The following is a 23,158-nucleotide window of genomic DNA, read 5'->3' as shown; positions in this document are numbered from 1 at the left end:
CCCTGCCTCCTTCCCTCCCTTCCACTCTCTCTAAAAATCAATCGAAAAAATATCCTCTGGTGAGGATTAACAACAAAAAAGTTATCTTCACTTTACAGAGGTTAAATAACTATCCACAATCTCAGAGCCATGAAATTCCAGGCACTTTATGAAGTCTCACTTCCTCATGACAAGTGTTTTCTTCATGACACAGATCTAGAAACTGAGGCTCAAAGAGGTTAAGTGACTTTCTCAAGGTCACACAGCCAATAAGTGGGCACAGCCAGTGTTCAAACCAGGCCTATAGGACTCAAAAAAGCATCTGCTCCCTCTTATGGTACCATGTGACATTCCTAAAACAAATTCATCAGAACTACAAAGAAGAAACAGGAAATGTCATCTTAAAACTGGTGGCTGCAGCTAACTAAAGGGAGACCATGAGACAAAGTGATTAAGAGCAAGGGCCCTGCCCTGGCCAGGTAGCTCAGATGGTTAGTGTCATCCTGATATGCCAAGGTTGTGGGTTCGATCTCTGGTCAGGGCATATATGAAGCAACCAATGATACATAAATAAGTGGAACAACAAATCAGTGTTTCTCTTTCTCGCCCTCTCTCTCTGAAATCAATTAAAACAAACAAAGAAAAAGAGCAGGGGCCCTTGAGCCCACCTACTAGGATTCAAATCCCAGTTACAATACTAAGTGTGCAACTCTGGGCAATTCTTAACCATGCTGTGCCTCAGTTTCCTCATCTATAAAATGGGGTAACAATTGTGCCCTCCTTGTAGGAGTTTGTTGTGAAGATTAAATGAGCCCACACTTGGAAAGGGAAAGGATTAGAACAGTGTCTCACACAAAGCAGTGAACACAGAAAGGGAAAAAAACGAAACAAAGCAAACATAAACAAGGTCCTTAGCCCAATCCACCCTGCTGTGATAATACTTTTATTGGGTTTTGGGCTACAGCCTCGCCTGGGGAAGCCAGCGCTCCTTCTTATCACCCCATTGCAGCGTCCCTGCGACAGAGTGCTCCTGACAGTGATTCCGAGCATGAAAATCGGAGACCTTTCAGGTGATCCTGTGCCACTTGAGGCTCTAAAAGGCTGCTCTCTTCTTCCACTGTGCTTCTCCTCTAAAATCTCAAAAACAGTCACATCAATGGCAGTGGCTGACCATGGTAGCGGAGGGCTTTAGAGATTTCAAATAGCAATGTGGTCTGTGAATACAGGGAAGGGAAGACAGTATCCCCAACTTCCATCAAGGCTCAAAGGTCCCCTATGGAAAACAGGGCTGAAGCCCAAATACCAGCTGATACTCTGAGGGTCTGGGGGAACAGCAATTGAACAGTAGCCACAAAGAAGCAAGTGCCAGGTCTACATAAAGCAGACCAGGTGGGGCTGGAAAGTCCTGTGAATGGACAGGAGAAATGCCAGCCTTGCCTACTGCTCCTGCATTCAAACTGCAGCCTGAGGAAGCCACCTCCGTTTGGGGAATGGGCTGCTTTTGGTTGTAAGGGGTAATTACTTTCATTATGGTCACAAACCTTCCCCTAACCTGCTCCTCACCCCCTTGCCCAACAAGTTTTTTGCACAGCCATTACATGGGACTGGGGACTCAGGTCACCTTGCACCTGTTTCCCGAGTCTCCATCAGTCATCAACTCCTGTATGTTACAGGACTATTTTAAAACATTACCTACACCTACCCTCCCTCTTTGTTCCCACAGCTAGTATTTAGTCCCAACCCAAATGAGAACAACTTCCTGGCTGGCCTTCGGACTCCTGTCACCCTCCTCACTTCACCCCACCCTGTATGTCCACAGCTGACTCATCTGTTTAACGTCCAGTTCCGTATGTCCTTCCACAGCTCAGAAACCCCCGGTGCCCCTCACAAAAGCTGATCTTTAGATCAGTGTTAGCACCTATCAATGTCTCCCAGCTCCCGGGCCCCAGGCCCCGTACCCAATCAATTTCCCATACCTAATCGGTTTCCTTCCAGCTTCTACAACCCAAGTCCCTCCTACTTCCTCACCCTCATGGACACTGCTCCCCTTGCAACTGTTCTCTGTCTGGCTCAAACCACCAGCCCGGCTCAAGCCCCACCAAGAAAGCTCTCCTGACCACATCTCCCTCAACTCCTTCTCTGAATGCCTCTAGTACTTGTATCTGCACCACATCACTTTATGTAATAACAATATTGAGGACTTAGAATGTGCCAGGCACCATTCCAAATGTTCTATATTCATCTGATCTTTACAACAACCTGAGTTATTCTCACTTTACAAACAGACAAACTGAGGCACAGACAGACTAACTGGCCCAGGGTCCAAGCAGCAGGAAGTCCTGGAGCCAGGATTCAGCCGGTGTCAGAAGCCACACTCCTAACCACTACAAAATAATTATAGATTGCTTCATATTGCACCATGATTATAAGCCATTCAATAGCAGGATCCACGCCACGCCTATGCCCCCATGGCCCATCCCCAAAGCTGCATACCAGGGGACACTCCATAACTGACGACAAGGAAACAAGGCCAAGCCCCCCAGTCAGGAACTGGCTCTGGGGCCTAGAGGCAGCTCAAGGCCGAGCTTTTCTCCTCCTGGGAGGCTGGGAGCGCCAGGGAAACACAGCGGTGAGTGAGCCTCATCGTAGCACACTTTACACTAACATCTGACTGATGTGAGCGCTCCGATCTAAGATCCACCTCGAGTATGGAGACAGAACACACCGGTCTCTGTCTGAACACTCGGCACCGCAAAGTCCACAACTCTGGGGGCTGGGATTCAAATGAACCGCATGACACAGATTAGAAGGGGTCACAAAACAATTGAAAGGTTCCATTTTGGAAACTACAAATAAAGTGATGCTGTTTCCTTAGAGAAAGGGTGTTTGCTTCATCAACACTCCGACGCCCCACTCAGCGAGCCCAGGGACTGAGATCGCTCATCTCTAATATCATTAGGTCCAAGGAATGGCTCTAAGAGGTTGGGGAGACTATACTTTCAGAGGACTCTAGAAGCTTCTGAGGGATTTTCTTTCTCCCTTAAACACATCCAGTCAAAGGTATGGGTGGTCAAGGGAGTACACAGGTGGCCCTCAAAGAGGTTTCCCAACTACCACAGGTAAGTTTCCCATGCTGCGCACCCAGAGGATGAGGGTTTGCCCCGGAGAATCCCAGACTCCAGAATGACTGCCCCCCCCCATAGGTGAGCATCCCTCACTGTGTCCTCTGCAGGGTGGCACACCAGTGGCTGGAATGGCAAGGATGCCTTAGTATAATCTGTGATCGTTAGAAAATATGAATTAGCCCGGGCGGCGTAGCTCAGTGGTTGAGCATCGACCTAGGATCCAGGAGATTGCGGTTCGATTCCCAGTCAGGGCACATGCCCGGGTTGCGGGCTTGATCCCCAGTAAGGGACGTGCAGGAGGCAGCAGATCCATGACTCTCTCATCATTGATGTTTCTCTCTCCCTCTCCCTTCCTCTCTCTGAAATCAATAAAGATATATTTTTAAAAAAGAAAATATAAACTATACCAGAAGAAAGAACTACACAAATACACCCTCGGTCAGAGTTTTGCTTCACATCAGCCTGGGACACGTTAAAACATATACACAATCTGAGCCTTTTACAGTCACCTCTCATTTTACTTCCTAATGCTAATCCTCTACTGATGGAAACCCCCCAAGACTCTTTAAAGTAGGGTTTCTCAACTTCGGCACTATTGACACTTTGGCCAGATAACTCTTGCTTCTGGGAGGCTGCCCCTTGCGTTGTAGGATGTTTATAGCATCCCTGGTCTATACCTCCTAGATGCCAGTGGCACTACTCCCCTCCCCAAGCTGTGACAACAGACACTGCCAATGTCAGGGGCAGGGAGGATCACCCTGGTTGACAATCACTGCTCTAAAGAAAAGAAAGCAAGCTCAGTTTGGTCTGCATCCCAGAGAGCACCCCCCACGCCCACTGTCAAGCTCAGATTACCTCCCCCCTCCCCATTTCCCAAGCCCCACTCGCTGTTGCCCATAATTCTATCGTGAAAATCACCCTAAGAGTCTCCATCCTATCACTTCAGCCTCCCTCACGGTTTCTCCGCTCTTTCTCTAGAAAGGTTCTAAGTTTCCTTCTCAGCCACCTCTGCACCCCCAGTTTACCCTCCCATCACACACACTGTGTGAAGGCCTCTTGCCCAAGGCCAAGCACAGCCAGGGTCTAACCAGACATCCTCTCCGGGCACACGTGACGTCACCGTCACACAGGGCTTCAGGAACTGGGGGAGAAAAACGTACTAAAGATGGTTTAGAAAAGGCCTAAAACATGGGTTTTATCTTTAAAAATAATCATTTACAGAGACCAAGAAATAAATCAAGTCTGCTAAGGTAGTCAGGCTCCTGAGAAGAGGCAAGGGGAACGTGCAACTCTAACCAATACAGACCAGTAAGGTACTAGAATTAAGTCTCCTCGTAAATAAATGTAAGGAAGAAATGTGAGAACACACAAAAGTCCTACAGAAATAAACATAACAGTAACTGCTGAGCTACCAATTCAAAAAATAGTCTTCAACAACAAAGAGGCAAGGGTCTACATAATTAGGTAAGAAAAATAAAAATGACAGAGGCAATTAAGACTCTCCTAAGACCAGATAATATTAATAAATGTACCAACAAACAGATTTTTATGCCTTTGTCTCTATCCATTTGCCTCCTCCACCAACCTCCTTGATCATTTCTGACAGATTTTCTTGAACTGGCAAGAGCCACCCCTGTGGAAATCCAAGTCCCAGCCATGCCAGTGGCACCAAACCACACTCACTGAGCAGTGCTGCAGAGAAACGCGAAACTTAAATTATCCCCAAAGAAAGTCTCCTTTAGAAAGGGTTAAAGGCTGAGAAAACAGGAAAGTGCACTCGTCGGAGGTTTTTGGAGTGGAGATGAGTGTGAGTCTTCAGCGATTTTTATGAGGACTACAGCTGAGTGCTGAGGGCGAGGCTCTCACAGAGCATGACAAGAAGCCTGAAGACTGCTGAGTGAAAAGCTAGAGGAAGGGGTATCTAAAAACCCAAACACTGACCAAGTTCATAGACCTAGCCGAACAGTTCATACTAACACCTAAAATACAGGAAAAAACAAAAATACACACACCAAAAAAACCCTTCATTCAATGCCAAGTACAAAAAGGTCTGGGAGGACCGCCCGGCGTGGCTCAGCAGTCAAGCATCGACCAATGACCCAGGAGATCGGAGTTCGATTCCCGGTCAGGGCACACGCCCAGGCTGCGGGCTCTAGGGTGTGCAGGAGGTGGCCGATTGATGTTTCTCTCTCATCAATGTTTCCATCTCTCTATCCCTCTCTCTTCCTCTCTCTCTAAAAATCAATAAAAACATTTTTAAAAAAAGTTGACCCATCTTACTCTGTCTGAATTCAGGAATCTCTCCTAGGGTCTCAAAGAAGAAAGGCTCCTCTCTTCTCAGACTGTATCTCCCCAATAATCTGTTCGCTCCATTAGATCTACGATATAGTTTGACAGACTTTGGTCTAAATACAATTTAGCATTCTGAGCTTAAGCCCTAAGCCTCTGTCTCATCTGTAAAAGGGGGCTTGACTCCCCAGCTCCCAGAGTTGCAGTGTGAATTCCATAAGGTACAACAGGAAACGTGCTTCCCCCAGAACCTGGCACGCAGAGAGCCTTCCCTAGGTGCTCTTACCAACATCCTAGCACCTTCAACTGCTACCCTCCTCTGATGTTCTTCCACTGCCTTCAATACCGTCAGAACAGAGAACCCAAGGACCTCTGCCCCCAAACACATCCTGTTATCATTCTTCCTGTCCTGGCCAGACTCTGGAAGTCCATGTTCTCCACCCAATGGCCTCCCCGGAGACTCCCACCCATTCGCTGCATGGCCCTTGTAGCAACACCAGCTTCCCCCACCCTGAGACCATACTTTCGGGTCAGCAGCTTACACAATCCCCAAATCCAGTTTCAGTTTGCACTTTCCATGATCTCTGAAGCACTCCACACAGCTGACCTAACTTTCCCTTAAACTCTCCCTCCCCTTGACTTATCATGGGCCTTCCCAGCTGACTCCTTCAGTTAGTTCTTGCTGGTTCCTGCTGGTGGCATCTCTGGCTCCTCCCCCTTGGACCTGGGCGTGGAAACGCTTGGGGTTCATTATTCTGGCCCCTCTTTCTCTGCACATGCTCGCTCTAGGGGACAGTCACCCTCACAGCTGCACCTCGCCACCTGCTGTAGGATGAGCCCGAGAGCTACAAGGGCTGGCTGTGAGGGAGCCTAAGCAGAGTCTTTCATGTGTGTGAAGAAATCTTTGTCCTGCGAGGACAGATTTGATCTCTGCAAATTTGCTGAAGCACAGAGCCAGGTGTACTGATCAAGGTGGCAAAGCCATGTTTGTGGGCAAAACTAAGGTGTCAAAGCAATAGCATGAATTGGTAAGTTTACAAAATATCAAAGTTTCCCATGACATCTCCAGCCGTGACAGGTATGTGCAGTGGTTAGGAATGTGGTCTCTGGTCACTGAATCCTGACTCATCCACTAACTAGCTCTGTGACCTTGGACATTACGTAGCCTCTCTGAGCCTCACTTTGTTCATCTGTAAAATGGAGATAACAGGATCTACTCATATGGCTTTGTAGGGATTCAATGTAAAGCATTAGCACAGTGCTTAGAATACACTAAGTGCACTAGAAACTTTAGCTGTCATTGCCCTCTAATTACTCTTAAGTTCAGAGCCATAGTCAAACAAGAATGTCCATTACAACATCCCCACACAGACAAAGGGGAATGACCCACACAGGAAACAGAGCACGGCACATGCTTCGAATGGCCTGCATGTAATATCCTGGAGGAGGGGACCAATTTATTCAGAACATCTAGATATGTTCTTCTGAGTCTCCCCACAAATATCTCATGTCCTTAACATTTATTTACCAAAAAAAATCCCTGATTCTCTGCAAGTTTGACTAGATGGACCCACTTCGAAAAAGAACCTCAAGATTTTGTGGCTCAGCTTTCTGTGAATTCCAACTATCAGCTGTTTTGATAAGTAAGTCATTACCCACACACCATCTTCTGTCAGAAAACTTCGAGTTACACTTGGGCTTTTTGAAAATGTAAGTCATCACACACAGGTACCTACATTACAAGAAATTTTAAACAATAAGGTTTTAAAAAGATGTTAACATTTTTGAAGGACTTAAAATCAACAAAGGGACTCACTTCTTTCTCCTGTCTCAAGAGTTCTTACAGAACTTTAGAAGGAGAAGGAGCCTTCGCTACTTCTAAAGCCAAGGCTTCTATCAGCTGCCTTTGGAAGCTCCTCTGAGTCATCCTTGTGCCCTTGGCTCGGGTGACAGACTGGCCCAACCAGAGGAGGGGGTTCCTCCAGTGCCATTTACATTGACCAGGCGTGCTGCACTGGAAATAGTTCAGCCAGTGGATGCTAGTTACTTACTCTACAGCACACCAGTCCCACAGTGTTGTTTTAAATATGCAAACAGAAAATTTAAGTGTAATGATGTTACAAAAGGCTGGTACCCTACTGATCCTTAGAGTAAGGAGAGCATATTGTAAAATTCTGATTCATCTTACTACCCACCCAAAGATCAGCTCTAGTCCCAATAAACCTTAGTTTTCAAGCCCATGTATGTTTTGATGTTTAAAAAACCATATTAAAAAAAAAAAAAAATATATATATATATATATATATATATATATATATATATATATATATATACTAGGAAGAGAGGTAAAACCTATTCTTTGGCAAAGAGCATATTGTGATAGTCTTGACACAGACTCTCCATGGGACATGTGTGATTATTCTGTGCCAATGAGAGGTCCAGGTGGCCTAGAGGGCAAGATTAGTTCTATTTTTAACTTTTGGATCAACTAAGAAATGAAGCTATAAAAATAGATGTTTCTCTGCTCTCTCCTCCCAGCATTCCCAAGCGTGTTGTTTTTGCCCATGATCCTTACCTGCCTGCATGCCAGTCTCACTGGTTCTCTGCTATTCAAGTATTGCAACTGCACGTCATAGGACCACGTTCAACTCAGCATCTTCCCAACAGAAAGAATCAATCCCTTGAATGATCACCTTTGAAGTTTAACTGTACTGCTCCCCAGAGAAGAGGCCACATGGCCCTGGGATGGTAGCTGTGGGCAGGGAACCAGACAGCTGACAAGCCTTCAGCAAGGCAGTGGACACAGGACAAAAACAGTATGTGCCATGAAGCCAGAGAGACCCGTTTAGAGCCTACCTCTGACACTTATTAAGTTGGCCGACTCTGGGAGTGTCACACAACTCTCAAACGGGTCTTAAGTGGAGGACCCACTGGAGGTGGGTTCAGTGAGAGTGCATCCAAAGAGCCTACTGTAATGTCTGGCACAAGTAGGCTTAATAAAGGTCATTTTCATCCTAAAACCCTGGTGCATCTTTAAAAACTGCCCTAGTGAGGGAACAGGGAAACACCTGAGAAAGCCTCTTGGCTCATGACAAAACAGTCAAGCACACCCACTCATCAAAATATCAAAAACAGCCTGGCCAGGCGTGGCTCAGCGGCTGAGCATTGACCTAGGATTCAGGAGATCACGGTTCAATTCCCAGTCAGGGCACATGCCCGGGTTGCGGGCTCGATCCCCAGCAGGGGGTGTGCAGGAGGCAGCCAGTCAATGACTCTCTCATCACTGAGGTTTCTCTCTCTCTCCCCTCCCTTCTTCTCTCTGAAATCAATAACGATATATTTTTAAAAAATAAAAATAAACAATTTAGTTAGGACGTTTTCAAAAAAAAAGGAGGGAGGGAGGGAGGGAAGAGGTGGCACCTACCCTAACATCTTAGATCAGGCAGAGGAAGGAGACAGATACAGTGGTCCCTCGGTTTTCGAATGTGACCAGCTCCGGAAGCCCGTTCGAGCTCTGAAACATTCAAAACCCGAGGGATCCACAGCTGACAGCTGGGCCTCAGGACCTTGCCCTCAGCAGAAGCCCCCGGGGCATGTTCAACTTCCGAGGAGTGTTCGAAAACTGAAGCATTTCCTTCGGGGTTTATGGCGTCTGTAAACCGAAATGTTCGTCCACGGAGATGCTGGAAAACTGAGGTACCACTGTATCTACCAGGCAATGTGACTACAACGGTGGCCAAGAAAGAGACCTTACCTACCTTCAAGGGGCTTGTAGTCTATCTAAAAGTAGATAGAAAGAAGCAAATGGGAAATTACAATATAGCATAATAAATGCAACACCAGGAACTGTGGAACAGGCTCTGGGAGCACAGAGGAAAGGCCCTCACGTGCAGAACAGGAAGACTTCCTGAAGGAAGTAACATAAAGCAATAATAGTAATAGCCAAACTGACACTTACTGAAGCTACTATGCACTGGGAATATTCTCAGTGCACTTGTGGATCACCTCCTATAATTCTCAGATCACCACTGCAAGAGAGCAACTGTTATTACTGCCATTTTAAAGATGAAACAAAGAGGTTAAGAAACTTCCCCAGGGTGACAAATACCACTAGCAAGTGGCAGAGCTGGGATTCAAACCCACAGAGCCTTACTCCAGAGTCTAAGCACTTAGTTCCCACACTTACAGCCTTTTCTAAGATAAGGCCAGAAGCTGTCAAAACCCTGGGCATGGGAAGTTTTATAGGCAAAGAAGTGTGTGTACAGGTAGAGATGCAAGTCAGCGCAGGGCCCAGGTTCAACGAATTGCAAATGGGCACTTAGTATTTATTAAATGAAGTCATACTGAAGCATCAGTGCAAAGCTAACAGTGAGCAATGAGGAAAGAAAAATGAGCCCGACTGCAAAGGCCTCAGACACATTAATAAGGGCAGCCACCATCCTGGAAAGGTGCCCCAAGCCAATGTTTAATTTTCTCTTAGAAACAAGTCTCCTGGGGGAACCCTCCCAAGGGACTAACGTGCAACTTTCTGCATAAAGAACTAGAAACTTAGTTTATTGATCATAACTGACCCTCATTCAGGATCAAGTTTGTTAAGGTACATATGAAGTTCAAAATGTAACAGTTACTTGTCAAATCCACATTTAATATGATATAGTTACATGGTGTTCCATTAAAAAAAAATTCAGGCTTACAGTCAACTTTTTCCCTTCAGTAAACCAGAAGGCAACAGAACACTTTTAATAAGACTATAAAATTCAGGAAACATATTTGGTAGCCATCTTTAGGAGACCTTGATTGAGACAACGTGCTAATAAATGTGAAGGCTTTTTGTAAAACTGATCCAGAGATACCCTTTGCTGCCTTCTTAGCTTGTCAAAATCTTCTTCATAGACAGCACAGGGCACATAACGGCCCAAACCTGCCACCAGCCTTTCCGTTGGGCCCACAGCATCACCTTGTTCAACAGTCGTGAAGCTTCCACTTACTAAGCAAAGAGCAAAGGCCAGCACTGCTCAGAACATCGTCCTACGTGAAGATCCTCACTAGGACTCTACCTGGTAGGTAGGTACTATTCTTAGTCCCATTTAGGAGGAAACTGAGGCGCAGAGAGTTTAAATAACTTACTTCTAAGCAGAGAGCGGGCATTTAAACCCAGGCCGAATGGCTCCCCTGCACCCCTAAGCACTACACACAAAATGGGATCACCAATCCAGACTGGGGAATCTCAGACGGAAGGGGGGTGGGGGGGTGGGGAGAGATTAACCAAAGAACTTATATGCATATATAAGTATTAAATGAAGGGACACAGACAATAGTGGGGTGAGGGCCTGAGAGGGCAGGGTAAGGGGGGGTCAGTGGGGGGGGCAAGGGGACATCTGTGATACTTTTGACAATAAAGATAAATTTTTTCTTTGAATGGGATCACCAATCCCAACCCACATTTTGCAGACTTCAACCCCCTTTGGTGTTCCACATCTGCAAAGGCAGCTTTGGTGTCAGTGATGGCCAAACTCAGTCTCTGGAAGGAACAAGGGGGCTGGTTCTAGGGACAGGGCAGGAGGGTAGAATGAGACACAGGAAAAACATTTCTGGAGTGAGCCTGTGGCAGAAAAACAGGAGGGAGATAAGGCTCATTAGGAAGAGCCTTGTAGGTATTACCCGGTGAGGGGAGGCCTATTGGTAACAAGGGAGCCTCTCCCTCTCTCAAGAAAGCACAGTCAGGAGTTCTGCAAGCTGCTTATCTGCTCCTCACAGCTCCACCCTCCTAAACCGTTGTGACCCTGACCAAAGCAGAAACACCTGGAATTCCCTAAGCAGGGCAGCCACAGGGTGGAGAGGCAGGCCCAACTGAGAAGAGATCAGTGAGCCAGGAGGTAGTACAGAGCAATCAGTAGTGGATTCTGCAGGGACAGGACCCCCTTCCTCTCCATCCAGCTGGAAGAAAGCAAAGAGCCTCTACTCAAAATGATCCTTCCCTACATCACACCATCAGATCTTTGGGTTAGTTTAACATATAGAGAGAGATGGGGTGGAATACCATTTCGTTTGCACTTTAATGTGAATTCTCTTATAAAAACTGATTCTCTGATATCAATTTGAATCTAGCTACAGTGGTTATAGGAATTCTAACAGGTAATTTGGAACACTTAGGGTCAGAGAAGCTGGCTGGATGTGAAGAGAAGAGGTCACGTAAATGAAAAGGTGCCAAAAGGAAACATCGCTGACATCTAAATGTACCTCCAGTGAAACCACCTCTCCACAAACCACCTGGGAAGAGCCTTCTCCACTCAGCCAAGGGCCTGCTCCCATTTCCCGGGGGGTGGGGGGGCTCCGTGTGCCGTGCCCAGGCAGGGACAGCTGGGGGCAGCCTGCGGGCCAGCTCCTAGGGCCCGCTGCCTCCTCCCCCTGCCCATCCCCTGCCAGTGCAAACAGGACGCAGGAGGGCCTGCGGGGAGAGGGTTAGTGGTGAACCACATAAGGAATACGCAGGGAGTGTTTCATGTTGCCTCCAAAAGATGCCCCTTAGGAGGGCCTGTCTCTAATTGTAAAAGGGGGCCTCCCCTCCAATTATTAGCCATTCTACCTAATTACTCTCCGTGTAAAACAGGAGGGCTGTAGGGCAGACCTTCAATGAGGGGCAGCAGCACTGCAGGCACAGTGTGTTCTCAGCAGGTGCTCAGTAAATGCTCAGTGAAACCAAGACAGAGTGCCAAATGACTTAAGAACATTTCCCTAAACTCTGTAGCCCAATAATGTGGTGTTTTGCCTTTATTTTTATGTAATTCCCAGCTGAACCACAAAGAATTATAAGCCCCACACAGATGGGATTCTGAACATTCCGGAACTTTTATATTTTTAAGTTACATGGGGACAGAGCATATTTTAGAGGAAGACTTTACAAGAGACCAAATGAGGAAAATTTTCTTCAAAACGAGACATCTGGCAAACCTGGAAATTCAGTTTTCATTTGCTGATGAAAATTCTTGGACCCAGGTTCGTCTCTGAATCACTCTTCTTAAAATAGAGGCTTTATAGGGAGCATTTTGTTTAATTTTTCTTCCATAGCAGGCTCCACTGAGAACACAGGGGAAACAGCAGTCTCAACTCAAAGTAATTTCATTTTCATTTTAGTTAACATTTTAATTCAAGTCAGTGATATCTGTTGAACAGTGTACTGTAGTTGAGACTTTGGTCTAATCCTTTCACAAACTGCCACGTCCAGACTTTCTTCAATGTGTTAACTAGTAAGATGCAGACACGATGCTCCTTTACCCCCAAATTCTTTTATTTACATTTAACATGCTTAATTCACTTTATTTTTCTTGCATAAAATTATGTAGTGGCCACAGCTGGAGCCTGGGTCTTCTGCACAGAAACTCTGGTGTGGATCTTTACAAGGTGGTCAGTGAATTCCTGAGAGGGAGACTTAGTGAACAGTCTCTTTCCAGAGACTGGGAGTGAGATAGCTGTAGGTCTTAGAGATGGCATCAAAGGTGCCCTTGGCGAAGTTGCCCAGGGTGGCAGTGCAGCCCCTGACCAAGGCAGTTGTCGATACTGGCCATCAGCAGCAGCTCCTTGGGCACAGAGGCTGAGAGAATGCCAGCGCCCCTGGGGGCGGGGATGAGGCGCACCAACACAGCACCACAGTGGTCGGTCACCTTGCAAGGGACTGTGGGCCTTGCTGATCTGCCTCTCCTAGTAGCCTTGCCGCACAGGGACAATAAAGAGTTTGACCAGGATGATGGCCCCACGGATGGCAGTGGGGTTTTTTTGTTTGTTTGTTTGTTTTAATATATCTTTATTGATTTCAGAGAGAGGAAAGGAGAGGGAGAGAGAGGGATAGAAACATCAATGATGAGAAAGTCAATGATTGGCTGCAGCCCACAACCTGGGCATGTGCCCTGACTGGGAATCGAACCCCGATCGCCTGGATCCTAGGTCGACGCTCAACCGCTGAGCCATGCCCGGCCGGGCAGTGGCTACTTCTTTTGGGCACTTAACACCCAAACCAACATGTCAGTTGTAGTTCCCAATGGTGACAAATGCCCTGAACTGGGTCCTCTGGCCATCGCTTGTCTGCTTTTGCACGGGCATAATCTTTAAAACCTTGTCCTTCAGGGATGTTTCCCAAGAAAAAGTCAATGATCTCAGATTCCTCGATAGGCTGGGAGAAGAGGTAGATCTCCTCCAGCGACTTGAACTTCCTGTCCTCGACCAGGTGGCCCAGCTTGGTGACGGGGATCCACTCCTTGTCCTCGCCTGGCCTCTGGGAGCTCATGGCCTCAGGCCTGGATGCCGCTGCCGAATCCTCCCAGCCTCCTATTCCAAGGCCCCAGGGCCCCAGGCCCTCCCAGAGCAGCAGGAGCAGCAGTGGCATCAGCCACTGGGTGTTTTCTTGGAGGAGCTGGAGGCTTTTGGTTGGCTACAAGGAAAATAGCTCTGGGCTGGAACCAAATACTTCTCTGAGAAGACGGGAACAGAGAGAACCAGCCCTGCCTTAACTAGGGTGGACCCTGAACTGCACAGAGTGGCTCAGAGACCAGGGCTCAAGTTCATGCCAGCCTTTCCTTTCACTTCATCATTACCTTTTCATCAGCCAAGCTCAAGCAGGAGGAGGAAACCCTCTGGGAGGAAATGTTGGGACTATAAAACCCAAACTGCACCATGTTAACAAAGAAACCTGCTTAGGCTTGAAGCTCCAAGATGTTCACAGCTCAGCTCTGTGCTTACGGGCAGCGTGTTCACGTTTCCCAGCTGCCTACAGTACTAACTACGGGGACTCCTTCACTCACCAAGTATCTGAGTATCTACTGAGCTCTAGGCACTGCCACAGGGGCAGGGACACACATGAGCAAGACAGACCACATGGCCTTGCCCTTGTGGAATTTATATTCCAGTGGGGGACACCCACTTCAAATGATCCCAGAAGTAAAAGTATGCAAAGAGGTAGCTAATACTTCCCACTATAAACAGAAGGACCTTCTACATATGTGGTACCCCAAAGTTCCCTTTTAGAGTAAAACATCATCCCATTTTACAGCTGGGAAAAAGGGGATACATTAAGCAATTTGCCTAAGATCACAAAACTACCTACCTCTGGGCAGCAAGGCCTGGAGCCCACGCTCTCTAACCACACAGCAAGTCACCTCCGCTCTGTCCCTGCTGCCTCCACAGCCCTCGCCGAGATCAGCGGGAAGAACAAATCCACAACCACCCTGCTCCAACTCTCAGAGCCTTCCCCGGGGCCTGTGCTCACTAAACACTGCTGTGGCCTCCACGGTACCGTGTTATAATGCTCTTCCCATTTAGCTCATGGGCAAATATTCCGTTTCAAGTTTCTCAGAAACTAAAAGGAGTCAGAAACACAGGTAGCCCAAAGGTCTTTTTCAAATAAACCTAAAATGGCCACTGGGCTGGAGGGTTTCTAGCTGAACAAGAGAACAGGCTGGCAGGCTACCTGAGCTGTTTCCCACCCTGGCCAACTCAATACCAGCGAACGGAATTTTCAAAACCGTTTCCTCCCCAACCTTAGAAAAATCTTACTACAAACCAATTAAAAATACACTGAATAGTGTATCCCTAAAAACGCTGCCCATCACACGGTGATGACTACATCAATCTCAGCTCGTGAGGGTGATTTACTAAGTGATGAATATTTTTGTTGAACAAACTGAGTCCTTAATTAATTATGTTTAAATTCTGATGTTTTTAATTATCCTATTTTCATAAAGTAGCACAGTCTAAGAATCCTTTGTACGAATTCTGCAAAAACTTCTTTGGGAAGATGCCATCCTGCCTGATTCATGAGTTCTAGACTCAAAGACTATTTACCTAGTCTTTCCTCGTTAGTGAGTAGTTGGGCAGTCAAGGAGACCAAGGCTTCAGCTCAGCCACCACTACCATGGCCAGCCTTAGGCAAGTCAGCTTACCTCTCTGTCACTACTAATCTGTACTGTGGGCACAATGAACAGTCTTGCTCCATTTCACAGGGGTGCTGAGGCCAAATGAGTTTATAGAGGCAAATGCGAAAGGTACTACTTAAAGTTGAGATATTTTATCATCTTTCTGTACCTGGCTCCTAGCACAGAGCAGAAACTCAGTAAATGTTTGAAGAACAAAGTTCACCTCTGCAGAAGCTGACAGCTTTCATCAAATAAGGAAAGAAAACCAGACCTTTAGGGAACCAAAGGGTGGGTCAGGTTAACCACAACAGAAACAGGCAATACATACTCAGCCAGCAGGACCACAATACAAGGTTCTGCATCTCCCCACCAACCAGTGAACCACACCATCACTGCACACCACACAGAATCAAAGGGCAGGTCACACATGTCACCCCAAACCAACTGTTTCTCAATCCATCCAGAATGTACTGTTTTCTTTTCAATGGTTCTCTACCCAAGATACCAAAGTATTTTTACTAGTGCACTAGCCCATCTAAAGTCAGCTCTGCAGAATAAGGAAAATCTAGATATAAATGTCTATTAAACCCTTACTATTTGCTAGATGAGGGATTTTCAGTTATTTCAATCCCTACTCTTTTATGTGTTGCCAACTCCTTCTCAAATATGAAGGGGCCTCTCACCCCAATAGTGTGCTCTCTCAGCCCTGGGTGGGCCACCCAGTCTCAAGGTCTAGAGCCCCACCTCCCTGAAGACCCCAGGCTCCCAGAATACCTGGGATCAGGGAGAAGCCACAGGAGCTGCTTGGGGGTTGAAGTGGGTGGAGAGAGAGAATCAGGCTGATCACCCCCTCCCCAAGGGGCTCTACAGAAGAGAACCCAGACTTCTGTGTTTTACCATGGGGACCAGAGCATGCCAATGATGAGGGTCAGGCAAGCAGGCAGCAATGGAATGTGCTGACATTGCTGCTGACCACAGATGCTGGAGAACCAACAAATGAACAAACATGAAACAGGGAAAATTTGATTTGACCATGTAAAAATTAATATTATAGTCACTTATGTGACCTGCTTACCTAATTAGCATGCAGCACAATGATCGTGCACATGATTAAAGGTGTCAGATTAGCATAAGAATGTTTGATTCCATCACAAGGCTGAATAGAGGTGGAACATGCTCGGCTTTCATAAACTGGTGCTCACCTAGCATGCCTGTTTACCCACAACTTAGAGCTACAATGAACATCCCTGGCAGTGCTGGAACTTGTGTTGTAAAAGTATCAACACTACCTGGGCACCGCCTGAAAGCTGGAATAGCGGAGATTCATGTGGCTCAGAGCACCACACAGATTCCAGGGGCAAGAAACCCATCTTGCAGTTTTATTTTTTATAATTCTGCAGGCAAATTCTGGGTTCTCCTCTATTCATCTGAGCAAGGACTCTCTGCCCCATATACCACCATCTTTCATTCTAAACTGTTAAGGATGTACAGTAACAGGAAATTTGGAGCTGGGGTAGGCAGATAACTGCATTTTGGCTGACTGGAGAGAAAAGCTTCCTCTCAACATAAAGGGTGTGGTTTGGGTTTCCTAATGACCATTCAGGGTTAGGACTCCAGACACTGCCAATCACAAAGCCCGGGAGCTTGTCTTGCCTTTTCCAGAAGATTCCAGTCCTATGCAAATGATTCTTGAGCTTCATGAGGACACATTCTCAGAGCTAAAGACCAGGCCTGTGAGGAAGTCGTGGGCAGAGAGATAACAGTCCTATGGGTTTGAGGATCCCTCACTGTCCTGTACACAGAGATGGAACTTATTCAGCAACAGACCAGAGGCCAAAGCAAAGACAGAGTTAGCATTAAACTTCATAAAATGCTGAGAACCAAACACGCACGTCATTCGGCAACAAGTGCACACGTCCCAAGTGCAGAAGTACAGTGACTATACAACCTGAGGGAGTAAGGTCTGCCTTTCCTGCTCTCCTTATCAGTAGCTCTCCTCAGTTCAAGGGTTCACTGTTCTCTACAGGAGAACGGTGCCCATTTGGAGATTTAGTTTCCATCACGATAAACAAAGGAAGATTAAAACAAACCAAAGACTGATTTATCTGCCTGATTTTAAAAAGTTATCATACAGTAACTCCTGGCCTTCATCTACAAACCCCGGTGCACATCAAAATAAGTAACAAGGCTGTTCGAAAGCAAACACTGCCCTTCTGCTAAAGAGGAAAAAAATCATTTCGGTGAAGACTTACAAAGATCCACCCTGTCACCTGACAATGTAAAACCCTATGTAAATCCTATTTAGTCATAGGGTAGACCGAACTCTGAATTGTGATCAACCACCACCAGTCCTGTTCATCCCACCTCTACTCCATACCCACTGGTACTGGCCCTCATCTCCACCCTCATCAATCCCTCTGATCCGTTTCCCAAAATCAGACGTGATTTTCCACAATTGCAAATCCATCACTACCTTTGGTGTAAAATCCAACTCCTTAGCATAAGCACAAGGTCCCGCCTCAGCCCGCTACCCCAGCTGGCTCTCCCCACGGCACAGCACGGGCCTCCCCCAGTACATCAGGCAATGAGTTGCAGTTTCTTTCTTTCTTTTTTTAATATATTTTTACTGATTTCAGAGAGAGAGAGGAAGAGGGAGAGAGAAGGAGAGAGAAACATCAACGATGAGAGAGTCATTGATCAACTGCCTCCTGCATGCCTCCGACTCGGGATCGAGCCCACAACCCGGGCATGTGCCCTGACCAGGAACTGAACCGTGATCTCCTCGATCCTAGGTTGACCTCCTCGATGCTCAACCGCTGAGCCACACCAGCAGGGGCCGAGCTGCAGTGTTCTGAAGGTGCCGTGCTCGCCACACATTCATTCCTTGCACATGCTGTATACTCTCTCCGGCTTAGAAAAGCCCTCACTTTCCCCGTCTCTGCCTGTACGACTCCTGCTAGCTCTCCTACTCCACTCAGACTTCACTTCTTCCAGGAGGAACATTTCCCTCACACACCTGGGGCTGCCCCACCCCTGCCCCTTGATTCCCATGTGACCCTCCAACATCCCTGTTTCACAGCACTCATCACACTACTGTCCCTCTCATGAAATTAGAAGGCTGGGATGGAGACCACTGGTGAGCACGTCTGGCACTCACTGAATGAAGAAACTTCCACTGTTCTTTTCAAATGAGCACAACACCCCCACCCCCCTCCAAGAGAGTTATGCAAAAGCAAAGCCATGAGCACGCGGTGTTCACTGCTGCTCTTTAACCACCATGTAAACTACTGGAGAAACGAAGTAAGGTGACTTTTCATTAATGATGATGATTATGACAGTAAATGTCAGATGAAGGCACAGAGCATGGTGCAAAGGGAAAAACCGACTCTGGAGAAAATGAGGTTTGGAATTAAATTTAGATAAGTAACAAAAGCCTAGGTGTGTGGTTTTAAGGGAGAATTTATTTAAGTCTGGGAATGTTTGGTGCATAGAGACCCATCCCTGCACCCACTCCACTGTACTGCATGGGCCTGGGTGCATGGTGGTGAAAGGATATATATTCCCAGACAAAAATCTATGTGATAGAGGTCAGAATAGTGGTTACCTCAAGGAGGGGCATTTTTGGCTGGGAGATGACAAAAGAGAACCTTTCTGGAGTGTTGAAAACGTTCTATGTCTTGATCTTGGTGATGACTACACAGATATATAATGTTAAAAAGAAACAACAAAACAGACTGAGGAATCTCAGAGGGAAGCGGGGGTGGGTGGGTAGTGAGAGATTAACCTAAGAACTTAAAAGCCTATAAGCATAACCCACGGAAACAGACAATAGTGTGGTGAAGGCCTGCGGGGGCGGGGGGGGGGGGAAGGAGTCAATGGGGGGGGAAGGGGACATCTGTAATACTTTCAACAATAAAGATAAATTAAAAACAATCAAACAAACCACAAGCCCAAAAGGAGTCACTTTGGTAGCTACCAACTGTGTGCTTCTTAATCCCTTCACCGTTTTCACCCAGTTCCCCCAGCCCCTCTCCCCTCTGGCAACCATCAGTTCTGTTCTCTGTGTCTGAGTCTGTTTCTATTTTGTTTGGTTGTTAATTTTGCTCTTTAGATCCTACATATACATAAAATCATATGCTATTTGTCTCTCTGTCTGACTTACTTCACTTAGCACAATGCCTCTAGGTCCACCCATGTTGCTGCAGATGGTGGGATTCATTCTTTTTTATGGTGAGTCATAGTCCACTGTATATATGCACCATTACTTTTTTATCCACTTGTCTACTGATGGCTACTTGGGCTGCTTCTATTTTTGGCTATTGTAAATAATGTGGCAATGAACACAGAAGTGCATATATTCTTTCAAATTAGTGTTTTGGATTTCTTCAAATAAATACCCAGAAGTGGAATCTCTGGGCCATAGGCAGCTCCATTTTTTAATTTTTCCAGGAACCTCCATACTGTTTTCCAAAGTGGCTGCGCCAATTTACATTCTCACCAACAGTGCACTGAGGGTTCCCTTTTCTCCACATCCTTGCCAATAGCTGCCTGTTGATTTATAAATGGTACCCATTCTGACAGGTGTGAGGTGATATATCACTGTGGTTTTAATTTGCATTTCTCTTATGATTAGTGACATTGAGCATCTGTCCATATGTCTTTTGGCCATCTATATGCCCTCTTTAGAGAAATGTCTATTCAGGTCCTCTGCCCATTTTTTAATTGGATTACTTGTATTTTCTGTGTTGAGTTGTATGGGTTTTTTATAAATTTTGGATGTTAACCCATTATTGGATATATCATTGGGGAATATGTTCTCCCATTCAGTAGGTTGTCTTTTTGTTTTGTTGATGGTTTCCTTTGCTGTGCAAAACTTTTTAGTCCCATTTGTTTATTTTTTGTTTCCCTTACCCAAGGAGACATATCAGAAAAAAATACTGCTATGAGAAATGTGCGAGATTTTACTGTTTTCTTCTGGGATTTTTATGGTTTCCAGTCTAACATTTGAGTCTTTAATCCATTTTAAATTTATTCTGTGTATGGTGTAAGAAGGTGGTCTAGTTTCATTTTTTTACATGTATCTGTCCAATTTTCCCAACACCATTTACTGAATAGACTATCTTTACCCCACTGTATATTTTTGCCTCCTTTGTTAAATATTTGTTGACCATAAAAGCGTGGTTTTATTTCTGGGTTCTCTATTCTGTTCCACTGACCTATATGTCTGTTTTTATGCCAGTACCAGGCTGTTTTGATTACTAGGGCCTTGTAGTATAGTTTGATAGCAGGCAGTGTGATTCCCCCAATTTTGTTCTTCTTTCTCAAGATTGCTGTATTCAAAATCTTCTGTGGTTCCATATACATTCCTGGAATATTTGTTTTAGTCTGTGAAATATGCCATTGGTATTTTAATAGGGATTGCATTGAATCTATAGATTGCTTTGGGTAGTATGGACATTTTAATGATGTTAATTCTTCCTATCCATGAGCATGGTATATGCTTCCACTTATCTGTATCTTCCTCAATTTCTTTCTTTGATGTCTTATAATTTTCCGAGTACAGGTCTTTTACCCAGGAGTGGAATTTTAAACCAATCAGTCTGGGATATCCTGGTCAGCACTACTGACTAGGAAATTCCAGGTAATCTGTCTGATAAGATCCCCTACCTTCCATCAAAGGAAAATGACCTTGCCTGAAATAATCCCCTTTTAGCCTTAACTTTCTTGTCCCACCTTCTTTCCTTCTACAGAAACCTTCCAATGTTATACACCTGAAACTAATATAATATTAAATGTCAAAAAAAAACCACTTCCGTTTTGCACAACTATTTGGAGTGTCCTTCTCGATGAGATGCTGCCCAATTCATGAATCACTTAATTAAGCCAACTAAGTCTTCAGTTAGTTGAACTTTATTCTTTAACAATACACAGGTAAAAATATATTGCTCTGTAGCACAATGAGTATCTGTGCACTCATTGTATGTAAATTATAGTTCAAGAATGTGACAGCAGTGACTCTTGGCCCTGGGCAACAGTGTCATTATGAAGGGTCATCAAATGTATTCGTACACCAGGCACTGGCAGTAGACAGAATAAATGTCTCACACACATATTACAATGTCTCAAAGGTACAGAGAAACCAACATACTTAATAAAACACATTTATTTCAGAGTATTACTAACTTCACAGTCACTCTTTCATAACACATTTCCCATCAACAAAACAAATACTCAAAGTACAACCACAATCCTATTGGGACAAAGAACTTCTTTTTTTTAATGACTTTATTGATTTCAGAGAGAGAGAGAGAGAGAGAGAGAAACATCAATGATGAGAGTTGTCATTGATCGGCTGCCTCCTGCACGCCTCCTACTGGGGATCGAGTCCACAACCCGGGGCATGTGCCCTGACTGGGAATCAAACTACAATCTCCTGGATCCTAAGTGGATGCTCAACTGCTGAGCTATGCCTGCCGGCCTGAAACAATTTATTAAAGTGATATCTCTGTCCCTCTGTCTGTTTCTTGCCTACAGATGAAGTCTAAACTCAGTAAAGCCAGTATCCAAGCTGGAACCCACCCACCTTACAGCCTCCACTCCACTTACTCCACATGTAGTCACCTCCACTGCCCCTGGATGGTTTCCTCACTGCTCCATAAACAGGTCTCCTCTGTTGAAGGCTTCCCCACTTAGTGCCTAACTGCTCCCTCTCCTCCTCCGTACCAGTCTCCTATCAGCCATCTGAATCTTTGGCTTTCGTCAAGGGCAGGACTCAAGGCCCACTTACTAGTGGTGTATGTGGTAGGGGGACAGGTCTCCAGACCACCCTTGCCCATTACCAGCTTCTCCTCTTCCAAACTCCTTTAGCACTATTTATATCCGTGGCTAAATGGCTGAGTACCTAAAAAGGTGCCTGGACTCCCTCTGTACAAATATTAGTATTAGTTGACATTACCATATTCTAGCCACTATTGTACTTTACTCTTTGTATTCATTGAATCTTCACTCAATCATATTATACAGGAGGTACTATTCTTACAGATTAAGGAACTGAGACAACAAAATTAAGGAAGTTGCCTATTATCTCCCAACTGGTAGGTGGCAAAGGCAAGATCTGAACCCAGACAACTTGACTACCCGAGGCCTTTGTTTACTTTTTCTTTGAAAAGTTTTAGGCTTACAATAGAGCTGCAAAGATGGTAGAGTTCCTGTATGCCTCTCACCTACTTCCCCTGTTAACATCTTACATTACCATGGTACACTGATCAAAACTTAAGAAACTAACACTGGTACAATACCACTAACTAAACCACAGGCTTTATTCAGATTTCTCCAATTACTTTATTATTTTTATTGATTTTTAGAGAGAGAGGGAGGGAAAGAGAGAAATATCCATTGGCTGCTTCCTACAAACCCCCCATCGGGGATCAAACTGGCAACCCTGTGGCGCACAAGACCATGCCCTACCAACTGAGCCGCCCAGCCAGGGCTGGATTTCCCCACGTACTTATACTCACGCCCTTTTTCTGTTGTAAGACTGCACATTACACTTAGTCATAATTCCTTAGCCTCCAGTCTGTGATAGTTTCTCAGTCTTGCCTTGTCCTTCCTGACACTGTCACTTTTAAAGAGTACTAATCAGGGATCTTGTACAATGACCTTCCATCTGAGTTTGTCTGTTTTTTCATGATTACCCTGAGGTGATGGACTTGGGGAAGCACAAGAGATGAAGTGCTCTTCTCAACACATCCTATCAAGGGGTGAGTTATGTCAACACCACCTATCGCTGGTGATGCTAACCTGACAACTTGGTGAAATAGTGTCGCCAGGCCCTCCCGTGCACGGTTACTATTTTCCCTT

General features: G+C 45.6%; 1 protein-coding gene and 1 pseudogene across 7 annotated transcripts in view; both read right to left on the bottom strand.

The window, feature by feature from the left end:
- Positions 1–23,158, bottom strand: part of ANKS1A (ankyrin repeat and sterile alpha motif domain containing 1A) — a gene marked incomplete at its 5' end in the record, with an annotated part of 177,108 nt that overhangs the window by 136,936 nt on the left and 17,014 nt on the right. The window lies entirely within an intron of this gene.
- LOC308558643 (small ribosomal subunit protein uS5 pseudogene) lies at positions 12,729–13,674 on the bottom strand (annotated as a pseudogene). Its single transcript has 2 exons — positions 13,380–13,674; positions 12,729–13,163 (listed from the first exon to the last, which is right to left on the bottom strand). The product of its transcript is annotated as a small ribosomal subunit protein uS5 pseudogene (transcript).

Source organism: Miniopterus schreibersii (genome assembly GCF_964146895.1).
Source record: "Miniopterus schreibersii genome assembly, chromosome: 6".
NCBI lineage: Eukaryota > Metazoa > Chordata > Mammalia > Chiroptera > Miniopteridae > Miniopterus > Miniopterus schreibersii.
This window is presented reverse-complemented; position numbering and strand designations above follow the sequence as displayed.